General features: G+C 36.8%; 1 long non-coding RNA gene across 1 annotated transcript; it reads left to right on the top strand.

Moving 5' to 3' along the window:
* Positions 1-2,457: 2,457 nt before the first annotated feature.
* LOC105515076 lies at positions 2,458-11,989 on the top strand. Its single transcript, XR_001002260.1, has 3 exons — positions 2,458-2,574; positions 6,903-7,063; positions 10,284-11,989. It is a non-coding gene; the product is annotated as an uncharacterized LOC105515076 (long non-coding RNA).
* Positions 11,990-13,223: the final 1,234 nt, after the last annotated feature.

Raw genomic sequence — 13,223 nt, 5'->3', positions numbered from 1 at the left:
GTAGGATTTCCAGTATGATGTTGACTAAGATCAATGAAAGGATATATCCTTGCTTTAGCCTGATCTTATGAGGCAAACATCTGGTGTCTCACCATTAAGTATGATGTCGGTTGTAAGTTTTTATGAATGTTCTTTATGAAGTTGAGGCAATTTACCTCTCTTTCTACCTTACTGAGTTTTTTATCATGGATTAATATTGGATTTTGTCAAATGCTTTTTTTGCATTATTTTTATAATGAATATATGTTTTATTATTTAGTATATTGATGTTATTGATTAAATTGATTGATTTCCTAATGTTCAAAGGGCTTTTCAAACCTAGGATAAATTCCACTTGGTTATGGCGTATAAACTGTTGCATTCAATTTGCCAATGTTTTGTTATTTCTGTTCTATCAATTTATGGGTTTTTATATTTATGTTCATGAGAAATACTGGCTTGTAGCTTTCCTTTTCTGTAATGTCTCTGCTTGATTTTGTTTCCACACTAATGCAGTCTTCATAGAATTACTAAGAAAATTACTCTCATATTTTTAAAAAGGGATTGAATAGTATTGGTATAATTTATTGGTGAGTATTTCCTGTGAGATTGAGAAGAGTCTGTACTATGCTGTTGTTGAAAGAAGTGTTCTATAGATATCAATTAGATTCAATTGATTGGCGGTGGTGTTCATTTAAACTCTGTCCTTACATATTTTCAGCTTGCTGGGTCTGTTAATTATAAATGGAGGGTCACCGAATATTTAACCATAACAGTAGAGTTGTCTATTTCTCCTTGCAGTTCTGTTTACACTTAAAATATTTTGGGGCTATATTCTTAGGTGCATACACATTGAGGATTGTTATGACTTGTTGGGAAACTGGCCACTATATTTGTTTTCACACTGCTATAAAAAAACTACCTGAGACTGGGTAATTTATTAAGAAAAGAGATTTAATTGACTCACAGTTCCACAGGCTTTACAGGAAACATGACTGGAAGGCCTCAGGAGACTTACAATCATGGTGGACGGTGAAAAGGAAACAAGCACATCTTACCATGGTGGAGCAGGAGGGAGAGAGAGAAAGTGAGAGGGGAACTGCCACACACTTTTAAACCATCAAATCTCATAAGAACTCACTATCATGAGAACAGCATGGAGTAAACTGCCCCCACGATCCAATCACCTCCCACCAGATCCCCGTGACCCCCTACAAGTGGATATTACAATTCAAGACGAGATTTTTGTGGGGACACAGAGCCAAACCATGTCAACTACTTTATCACTATGTAATGTCCCTCTTCATTTCTGATAATTTTCCTTACTCTGAAGTCTGCTCTGTTTGAGACTTATAGAACTACTCATGATTTCTTTTGATTATTGTAATCATAATATGTTTTTCCTTATGCCTTTACTTTTAGCTCTTTTGTGGCTTTATATACTTATGGACAACACATAGCTGGCTTTTGTTTTTCTATTCACTTTGAAAGTTTCTGCCTTTTAGTTGGTATATTTAGTTGACATATTAGGCCATTCATATTTACTGTGATTAATGATATAGTTGGATTAATGTCTACATTATCTGTAATTGTTTTCTATTTGTTGCCGTTGTTCTTTGTTTGTTTCTTATTTTTTGATCTTCTATTCTTTTCTTCTGCCTTTTTTGGTTTTACTTGAGTGTTTCATATGATTCCATTATCGATTCTCTTTTATCATACTAATTATAATTTAATTTAATTTATTATTTCATTTTGTTTACTTTATATTTCATTTTACTTGTTGCCTTAGCATTTGCAATATACATTTATAATCAATCTAACTCCACTCTCAAATAATGCTATAATTTGAGAGCATGCATTATGTACTGATAATTAATGCTGCATTATCTACTGATGTTTAGATAATGCAGCTAACCTGTAACTGCATATTCCTAAATTTTTCTCCTGTTCCTTACAGTATTTCCGTCACTCATTTTACTTATCTATGTGATAACTAGATAGTACATTGCTGCTAATGCTATTTTGAAAAAAATTATTTTCTGTTACACTAATTAAGAATAAGAAAAATAAAAGATTTTAGTTTGTCTTGAATTTTTTTTTTTTTTTTTGAGATAGGGTCTTACTCTATTGCCCAGGCTGGAGTGCAGTGGCACTCTCTCGGCTCATTGTAACATCTGCTTTCCTAGGCTCAAGTGATTCTCCAGCCTCAGCCTCCCGAGTAGCTGGGACTATAGGCACGAGCCACCAATGCCAAGGTAATTTTTGTATTTTCGTAGAGACAAGGTTTTGCCGTGTTGCCCAGGCTGGTCTCAAACTCTTGAGCTCAAACCAGTCTGCCTGCCTTGGCCTCCCAAAGTGCTGAGATTATAGGCATGAGCCACCACACAAGGCCCTTTCTTGATTTTTTAAAAAATGCTCTTTCTTTATTTATGTAGATACAAGTTTCTTACCTGTATCATTTTCCTCCTCTGAAGACATTATTTTAACGTATCATGAAAGGCAGGCCTCCTGGTGACAAATTCTGTCAATTTTTTTCTGAAAACACCTTTATTTCTTCATTTCTGAAGGATAATTTTACTGGATATGGAATTTCAAGTGTGTGTCTTTTCTTTCAATAATGTAAATATTTCACTCCACTCCTCTTTCTGCTCGCATGATTTCCAGAAAGAATTCTAACATAATACATTTCCTTGTTCCTCTCTGGGTAAGGCATTTCCCCATCTGTGACTTCTTTCAAAATTTTCTCTTTCTCTTTGATTTTTCTGAAATTTGAATATGATATGCTTAGATGCTTTTTTTTTTTTTTTAAAAAAAAAAAAAAGAAAGGCTTTATCTTGCTTGGTTTTCCTTGAGCTTCCTAGATGTGTAGTTTGGTGTCTGTCATTAATTTTGGAAAATTCTTCATTACTGAAGTCATTATTAATTCTACTAATTTTTTCTGTTTCTTTCTCTCTTTCTTCTTTTGCTATTCCCATTATGGATCTATTATACCTTCTGTACTTTTCCAGCGGTTATTGGATAGTCTGTTTTCTGTTTTCTTATTGTTTCTTTCTTTTTGTCTTTCTTTCTTTTGCTTATTCAGTTTGAGAAGTGTCTGTTGACATGTTTCAAGCTCACTATTTTTTTCTCCAGTTGTGTCCCATCTACTGACGATCCCATCAAAGGCTTTCTTCATGTCTACGTTACTTTTTTTTCTTTTTTTCAATCTCCAGCCTTTCTTTTTTATTTTTTCTTACAGTTTCCATCTCTCTGCTTACTTTTTCCATCTGTTATTGTTTGTTGATCAATTTTCCAATAGCATCCTTAGCATATTTTCATCATGGTTAACTTACATTCCTGGACTGATAGTTTTATAATCCCTGGTGTATCTGAGTCTGATTCTGATATTTTATGTCTTTAAGGTTTTTTTGTTTTTATTTTTGGTTTTGTTTTGTTTTTGCTTAGTTTGTTTTGCTTTTTAATTTGTTTTTTGCCTTTTTCATGCCTTGTAACTTTATTTTGAGAGTCAGACCTAATGTATCAGGTAAAAGGAACTGAAATAAACAGGCCTTTCGTGTGAGGTTTACATTTAGCTGGCTCAATTGTAGGTGTGTATACTGTTTTCTCTTGCTCTAGGTGCCAGAAGCTAACAGTTTCTCTAGTATTTTGGATTATCTTTTCCGTTGTCTTGGAGACTCCTCCTTATATAGGGTTTGAACCTTGTGGTCATTTTTTTTTTTTTTTTTTTTTTTTGAGACAGAGTCTCGCTCTGTCTCCTGGGCTGGAGTTCAGTGGGGCAATCTCGGCTCACTCCAAGCTCCAACTCCCGGGTTCATGTCATTCTCCTGCCTCAGCCTCTCGAGTAGCTGGGACTACGGGTGACCGCCACCATGCCCAGCTAATTTTTTTTTTTTAATATTTTTAATAGAGATGGGGTTTCACCGTGTTAGCCAGGATGGTCTCGATCTCCTGACCTCGTGATCTGCCTGCCTCGGCCTCCCAAAGTGCTGGGATTACCCAGCCAGCCGAACCTTGTGGTCATTTTATCTGTAATTCCCTGTTATTATACAAATGGCTAACTGATGTGGAGGCGTTGAGGGGGATGTCTCCTGCAATACCATCATTCAATCTTACTCTCTTAGTGAGACCCTGCCTCTAGGCTGTGACCTTTAGAATTACTTCCTAGTTCCCTCCCATTTCCATTTAGGTAAGAAAAGAAGGCTAGAAATGACTAGATTTTGGTATTTTCCTTTCCCCAAGTCAAAAGCTAGCAGGGATTGAGTTGGATATTTTTCTTCCCCCATATTTGTAAGGCTAGTAAGACCCAAGTCAGTTGTTGGTCTTGAGTGAAATAGTTTGCCTGTGGGCTGGACTTTGTTAAGGAAAAAAGAATTCTTTGAGCATATTTCAAAATGGTTACTTTTCCTCCCCTCTGCTGGAAGCTTGGGGGAATTTTTCTGTAATAATTCTGAGAACCTGGTGGGGCTCCTGGAGGTAAAACGCAAGAAAGTATGTGGATTCCTCTAATATTCGATCCCCTGGTGTTTTTAACTTTCAAGCTATTCCACTTTGGGTCGCCAGTATTTGCTAATTGCAGTTCAAGTATTAGCTCAGCTGTGAGCCTCTGCCCCAGCTCTGTGACTCTTGGTACCTGCCTCTCCAGTTTTTCAGGCAATGTGCCCTATGGCCTCTATTATCTGATGGATCTAAAAAACATTATTGATTTTCAGTTTGTTCAGCTTTGTTCTAGTTGTGTGGGTATGAGTGGTGGCTTCTAAGCTCCTTTCTTATTAGACTAGAAACTGAAAGTTTATATATTACTTTTTAAGTTTTATGTTAAAGTATAGAATTATCTTTTGTGATTTCTTCTATTTTTTAAATGTAAAGATCTTTTTCTATTGAAAATATTCAATATCTATAGAATATTTTTCCTTTTTAAAAATAAGATTTTTATGCTTTTATTTTTCATATTTAATTTTAAGTCATGTCGAAGGTAAAGTATTAGGAGAGATAAAATAACTTGATTTTAATTACTAACTGGAAATGCAGTTTGGGAAGAAGTTTCGTAAATTTTAAAAACATTTATTACATTACTATATGGAAATATGATTCAAGGGGTTGATACTTAGAATTTCATTAAAAACACAACAAAGTTTGAGAAGGTTGAAAGAGGCACAATTTACTTCACTTATCTAAAAATTCTCTCTTATTATTATTCACCATTTCTGGTGCATCCCTTCCCATTCTACCTTGAGCTGCTTGCTGGTGAGTATCTGTCTTTTACTTTTACTATCTGTTGTTAGTGTGGAAATTAATGGTCAGGAAAATAATTACAAGTTTCTAGTGCTAAGTTAAGTGTTTGCTATTGCTACATTTCCACAAATTGTTGTTAAACATGTTAAATTTCTCTCTAAATATTTCCTTGCTTCTTAAAACTTGTATCAAAAAACTAAAATGTGAGGTTTTAATACAATGACACAGAACTTTTCTCCATGAGCTTGTTTGAGATATTTGGTTTAATTCATTTGTATTTTCTGTTGTTTTATTGACCAGTTAATAAACACTAGAATGAAAGACCCCAAACCTTGCCCAGTGTGTTTGAGAAATTATTGAAATAACTGTGCTGCTTATTTGTGTTCAGTTCCATTCTTTTGACCCTTCAAAGAGATCATGTGACTGCTGATCTTCCTCTTTACTAAACAATTTGAAATGAGGTAGAATAGAAAATGCATTGTTTTCTAAAAGTAATTCTGATTTGTTCATCGCAGCAAATTAAAAAAGCATAGTAGAAAAAGATTCGAATTAAAAGTGATTCCTCTGGCTTTGACCACCTGCCCTGGACACCTTTGTCCCCAAGCTACACACATGCAAGAGGACACACAGGTGTGAACTTAGAGGTTTTAGGAAGCTCTGGGGGAACTCTAGCCTAGTCTCCTCAGCTGTAATGTCATGTGCTGTGAGGAGTTGATGAGATGACTTAGGTGCAATTGCAGAGTTGGCCCGCAATGTTTTTTGTCTCCTCTTTCTGTCTGAGTGCTGTGCATCTAGCCTTGTGCTCATCTATTATTTAGGGAATATCTTAAAAGTGTTTCTCTGCCCAGGGAGAAGACAGAATTTCATCTGATGTCAGTAACGTCTATAAGGTTTAAACATAGAAAAGAAAATCTGCATTAAAGACTGCAAACTAAGGGCTTGCATTTCGGCAGTTATTAAGCCTAACAGAAAGAACATGACCTAGGGATTTGGTGGTCTAATTTCATGTTTTGGACCAGTCATTTTTCTGGCTGTGTATACTTGAGCTAATTTCTTAAGTTATTCACTTTAATTTCCTCATATATAAATTCAGTTAACTTTCCTCCCTATGTTCCCACTAGAATTACAGAAAACCATGCCTGCCTGGAACTGGTACAATAAGTAGCTCATACAAAATACTGAAAATATTTGTCTTACTTTTAAAGTTGCTAAAAGAAGCATGATAATAATTATCATGTCTTTCTGATAATAAAGAAGAGAATGGAAATTACCCATCAAACTTTTTTCTGTAAAGAACTGGACTGACAATCTTATGTTTTGTAAAATTCCCAAAGCTGTATAAGAAAGACAATTTAATCAGAGAGAGTCAAATTTGGCAGAAATATACTAAAATGTAAATTTTTAATCACTTTGTCATGATGCATTAGAATACATTCTTTTCTATTTAAAACAATCTTACTTGCTAGAACACTTTGACAAAGTTGTTTCTACTTCTGAACACAAAGCTGCTGTGGATAGGTCTAAAGCAATACTTAGATTTTGAAGAAATTTGGGTAGTCCAGTTTCTAGTCTTATCTAGACCCCATGGCAAGCCATTTCAACTTTGATGGAAAAGATTTGACCTATTTACTTCATAGAAGGGCTTTAGAGAGACAAAAAGAGGAAGCATGCTATAATTCTTATGTTTTCAGACTCTGCTGTTAGGTACAGAGCAGAATTTTGAAGATGCGTTAATTCTTTCAAGTCATGAAGGCAGTGTATAAAAGAGCAAGTTACAAAATGGTGGCCTGAGACCAAAAGAACCAATGAATTATCCTACAGAGACTTGCTTGCTTTGCTTCCTCTTTTCACAGTGAGTGATCTCTATTGTCCTATTTTTAAGTTTACTGATTATTTCTTCTGTCTACTTAAATCTGCTGTTGAACCCTTCTGGTGAATTTTTCATTTCAGTCATACTTTTTAGTATCCAAATTTCAATTTTGTTTGTTTTTATACTATATCTTTATTGATATCCTTGACTTGTTTATATATCATTCTCCTGGTTTTCTTCAGTTCTTTATTAATTGGTTTTTCTTGGTGTTTGCACGTATTTCAGATGGTTGATTTAAAGTGTCTAGTAAGTTAAATGCCTGAGCTTCCTTGGATACAATTTCTGTAAATTTCTTTTCTTCTTTTTTCTTGTGAATGAGCCATAGTTTTTATTTTAATTTTTATTTTTTTGAGATGGAGTCTCTCTCTGTTGCCCAGGTTGGAGTGCAGTGGCACAATCTCGACTCACTGCAACCTCTGCCTCCTGGGTTCAAGCGATTCTCCTGCCTCAGCCTCCTGAGCAGCTGGTACTATAGGTGTGTGCCACCACACCTGGCTAATTATTGTATTTTTAGTAGAGGTGAGGTTTCACCATGTTGGCCAGGCTGATCTTGAACTACTGACCTCAAGTGATCCACCTGCCTCCGTCTCCCAAAGTGCTGGGATTACAGGCATGAGCCACCATGTCCAGCCTCCAATTTTTTTATATGTCTTATAATTTTTGGTTGAAATTTGGCACTTTGAATGTAGTAATACTAGAAATGAGTCTTTCCTCCACTTCAGAATTTGCTATTGTGTATTGTTGAGGTTTGCAGTCATCTATTTGTTCAGTGACTTTTCCAAACTACTTTTGCAAATATTATATTTCTTCTCATATATTGCCACCAAAGTTTCTATTCTGTTATCTCATCAGTTAGCCAGTTACCTGAGAGAGAGTCGATGAAATGCTTGGAGTCTAAAAGAAAAAAAAAAGTCTCCCAATCTTTGAAGACAGGCTCTGAGCTGAGGTAATCCTTTAGGTCAAGCCATGTGTGACTCTGCCTTAGCCTTCACTTTCTGTTTACATGAAGCCCAATATTAGACTTACAATACTAGGGTACTCTTAGATTTTTTCTGAGTGTATGACCAGTCCTGAGCATAAATAGTGTACTTCATATTTCCTGGTACATCTGGAAACCCTTCAAAGTATGTTTCCCCAAAGAAGCTTCCTTCTCAGCCTCCTTCTTCCCAGGCTTGTGGTAATCTCTGTTGCTTGCCTCATCTATGATCCCATGCCCCAGAGCTCTATAAGTAGCTACTATATGTCTTAAATTCTTTAATCAGATGCTTCCCGGAAAGCCTCCAGACTGAGGGGCGCTGCCATGAGCCTAGGGATTAGGGAAAGTTAGATAGGTAAACAAAACGGACATAACTACATCTTAATGACACTTTGAAGCTTCTTTCTTCACTAAACACTCCCTTGGTATTGTGAGGTTTCCATGAGATCTGAGAATTTTGAAAAAGCTGTTATGGTCAGTTTCTTGGCAGCTTCAAGATTGTTTCCATGGAGAAATCAATTGATGGGGCTTCTTATTTCATCATTTCCATGAAGTTACCTCCTCATTCAGTTTCAACTACTAGTTTATTGCTGGGAAATCTGATTCTGCAATTAATCTAAATTATGAAATAACAGTAATTGTGATTTTCCAGACCCTATTAAAACACATTTTATATCTTTCTATCAAGTGGTACAAAATATGTAAAGTTATAATTTATATATTAATAAAAAGTTTGAGCAGAACAGAATATTAGAATCCTTATTATCTGAATGAAGTTATTTTCAAGATGAAAAAGCACCTAAGAACTGGAAGGAAGGTAAAGCATCTCCTTTGAACTAATAATGATGTTAATACCCAGGCCACCTCCCTTGTGAGGTAATGTCCTCTGCCAACTATACCAGTGGCGTATAACATAGATCATAAGAAACGTTTATGACAGCATTTTGCCTTACTCAGTAAATGAAGGCAAACTAAGGTAACTGATGGCAGGAAAGTAGAGGAAAATAAGTAGTGTACCCCAGAAGCCCTGCAAATAATCCTGTACAGTGACGGTGACCAAAAGTGATGGCAACAGTTTTCAAAGGTTTATTAAGTTGTTCATCTTGATTTTTCCAAATATGGCATATTGTCACAGTAGGAGAAAACTCCTCTTGTGTTTACTCTTTGAAGCATGGGTACGTGGCTTTTCTAATTGTCTATGACAGCAATAAATCATAATTTTGAAGCAATAATTTTGAATTAATTCATTTATTTACTAAGAAATGGCTGGAACATCATACAAAAGGAAACCATAATGCAGAGGGCAAAATAAATCCCCTTTCTGCTGCTTAAATGTGGTATAATTAAAATTGTTAACATCTTTTTTGAAAGAGATCTTATTTTTGTAAACAGCTGTTTCAGCCTACAGAGCTATCTCTATCACTTACAGAGTGATAGCACTCACAACTGTTAATTTAAAAAAAGTATGCGTGTGTGGGATGGAGACGTTTACATAGTTTTAATGATGCAAATATGAAGGCTTGTGATTAGTGATTTTGGCAAAATAACAAGCATAATATGTGGAGCTGAGGATAGACTCTAGGCCTTCTGCTATACTTTTAAGTTTGATTTATTTGTTCATTTATTGAAGATTTGCTAAGCACTATGCTGGGAATTTCAAATCAAAGAACACGTAAGATGCCATCCCCATCCAAGGTAAATTTACAAATCCAGTTAATAAAATTACAAAAGTCGAGATGATGTCTTTGAAGCAAAGGTGATGTGCTAAAATGCATTCTGTAGACCGGCCCTGCCACGCCCCTTTCTGTATGCCAAAAACAAGTTGGGAACTGCATTGCCCAATATCCCTTCTACCTGCAGTTCCACATTTGAGTGGACCAATGAGAGGCACTCCCCCAGGTGTGAAAAGAGCAGTCATTCTCAGGAACAATATGCAGGGCTGTGTGACTGGCCAGCATGGCTCTGAGGGCCACGTGCCTGAGGCTGTAGCTTGAGTGAGCTGGTAGGAGCTCCCACCAGTTATGGGGATTCTCACAGTCCCCGTCCCCAGAGAGCTCATGAGAACCAACTGCCTTGGTGCTTTCAGTCTGAGGCCCTCAGGTCAGCCTCCCTAACTTTTGATGGGTACTCTTCTGGCCTTCCCATTCCCAGATATCCCAGGGCTTCTGAAACCTTAAATCTTTTAGTCCTTCTGACTCAGCACTGATGATGCATTTCTGTTCATAGACAAGAAGACAGAGGTTATTAATTTTTTAAAAATTACTATTTGACCTTTGGAGAGCCAGCCAAGGAATCATGGATGTATGATATTTGACCTAGATTTTGAAGACAGTTTCTACAAAGAGAAAAGTGAGCAATGGCCACTCAGGTGAGAAGACAGTCTTCGAGAAGATGGAGAAACAGAGAAACATATGACCTGCTCAGAAGTACAGGAGATTTTGCATGACTAAAAATGGTGTGGGAGGGGCATCCTGGAGAAAGAAGATGCAAAGTTGAGCTGACAGCAGACCTACAAGCACCTCAAATTTCAGGACAACCAGAGGTCTTTTCTTAAGCAAGAAGCAGCCCTTGAAACATGTGATCAGAAATGCGTTTTGGATACTTTTGCAAGAGTTCATGTGAGATATATTGGTTACCAGAATTAACAAATAAAAATACAAGATACTTAGTTAAATTCAAATTTCAGTTAAAGATATATTTTTCTAGTGAAAGTGGGTTCCATGCAATATTTATAACATAGTTATGTTAAACTTATTTGTTGTTTATTTGAAATTCAAATATTATTGGACATCCTTGCAACCCTTAGCATAATCAGGGCCTTTATTTCACCTGGATTTCCTAATACCAGGGGGCTAACAAAGTCTTTAAGTGCCAGCTGTCATTATATATCATGTTCAGCAGTCATTTTGGGCCTTTCCATCTTTTCTCCATAGACCTAAAGTTCAGAAAAAAGACATATTTGCAGATTTGTGTGGAAAGCACTGGCTAGAACTGAAGCTCACTGCAATAACTTTTGAAGTGGCAGAAATGGACTTAGGGTCCATCTGCAGGCACATTGCGCCTTTACCTAATCTTCAGATACTGCTTATGGCTGGGATTGCTTAGGGCATAGACTGATTATTAATCTTTAGGTAGGCCTGGTGTGATGACTCATACCTGTAGTCCCAGCCTCTCTGGTGGCTGCCCAAGACCTTGGGACCACCCCTCCCCATCCAAATGCTGTTGCATCAGCATTCCTGGATATGAGACCTGGAGTCAAAGGAGATTGTTTTGGAGCTTTAGGACTTAATGACTGCCCTGCTGAGTTTCAGACTTGCATGGAGCCCGTAGTCCCTTTGTTTTGGCCAATTTCTCACATTTGGAATGGGAACATTTACCCAATGCCTGTATCCCCATGGTATCTCGGAAGTAATTGACTTGTTTTTGATTTTACGGAATCATAGGCGGAAAGGACTTTCCTTATCTCAGATGAGACTGGGGACTTGGACTTTTCAGTTGATGCTGGAATGAGTTAAGACTTTGGGGGACTGTTGGGAAGGCATGACTGGTTTTGAAATGTGAGAAGGGCCTGAGATTTGTGAAGGGCAAGGAGTGGGATGATATGATTTGGCTCTGTGTCCCCATCCAAATCTCGTGTTAAATTGTAATCCCCATGCGTCAGGGGAGGGACCTGAAGGGAGGAGATTAGATTGTGGGAGTGGATTTCCTCCATGCTGTTCTCGTGATAGTGAGTGAGTTCTCACGATATCTGATGGTTTAAAAGTGTGTGGCAGTTCCCCGCTTGCTTGCTCTCTCTCTTCTCCTCCACCATGGTAATATGTGCTTGCTTCTCCTTTGCCTTCCACCATGATTGTAAGTTTCCTGAGGCTTCCTAGTCATGCTTCCTGTTAAGCCTGTGGAACCGTGAATCAATTAAAACTTTTTTAATTCATAAATACCCAGTATCAGATAGTTCTTTATTGCAGCGTGAAAACAGACTAATATAGATGATATAGAACAAAACTGTACATAATTAATGTATACAATTTGATGAGTTTGGACATATGCATAGACCTGTGAAGCTCTCACCAAAATCAAGGGAAAAAACCTATCCAGTATCTCCAAAAATTTCCCCATGTCCTTATAATTGTTTGTGTGTGTGTGCATGTATGTGTGTTCATACATATATGTGTGTGTTTGTGTTCATGTGGCAAGAACACTACATGAGATCTTCCCTCTTAGTAACATTTTAAAGTGCACAATGTTACATGTAGGCACTATGTTGTACAGAAGATCTCTAGAATGCATTCATCTTGAATAATTGAATCTTTATACTCACAGAACAAATCCTCATTTCCCCATCTCTTCAGCCTGTGGCTTTTTCCATTTAGCATAATTTCCTCCAGGTTTTTTTTATAGATAACAAAACATACTTTTTTTAAGGCTGAATATTATTGCATCACGTGTATATACCACATTTTCTTTTTCCATTCATCAGTCAAACATTTAGGTTGTTTCCATATTTTCCTATTGTGAATAAAGCTACAATAAACATCGAAGGGCAGATATCTCTGCGATGTATGTATTTTAATTATTTTGGATATATACCCAACAGCAGAATTCTTAGATTATACACTAGTTTATATATATATATATATATATATATATAGAGAGAGAGAGAGAGAGAGAGATGGAGTTTTGCTCTTGTCACCCAGGCTGGAGTGCAATGGCACGATCTCTGCTCACTGCAACCTCCGCCTCCTGGGTTCAAGCGATTCTCCTGCCTCAGTCTCCCAAGTAGCTGGGATTACAGGCACCTGCCACCACACCCGGCTAATTTTTGTATTTTTAGTAGAGACAGTGTTTCACCATGTTGGCCAGTCTGGTCTCGAACTCCTGACCTGTCTTAGCCTCCCAAAGTGCTGGGATTATAGGCGTAAGCCACTGCACCCTGCAGTAGTTCTATTTTTAATTTTTTGAGGAGCTTCCATATTGTTTTCCGTAATGGCTGTACCATTTTGCATTCCCACCAATAGTGTACAAGGTTTCCAATTTCTCCATATCCTTGCCAAAACTTATCTATTTTTTGATAACCATTTTAATAGGTGTGAGATAATATTTCATTATTCTTTTTTATCAAGATTGATTTGGCTATTTGTGGTCTTTTGTGGTCCCACATGAATTTTA

This window comes from Colobus angolensis, unplaced genomic scaffold (assembly GCF_000951035.1).
Source record: "Colobus angolensis palliatus isolate OR3802 unplaced genomic scaffold, Cang.pa_1.0 Scaffold253, whole genome shotgun sequence".
Classification (NCBI taxonomy): Eukaryota; Metazoa; Chordata; class Mammalia; order Primates; family Cercopithecidae; genus Colobus; species Colobus angolensis.
Note: the sequence above shows the minus strand (reverse complement) of the source record. Positions and strands in the feature narration are given on the sequence as shown.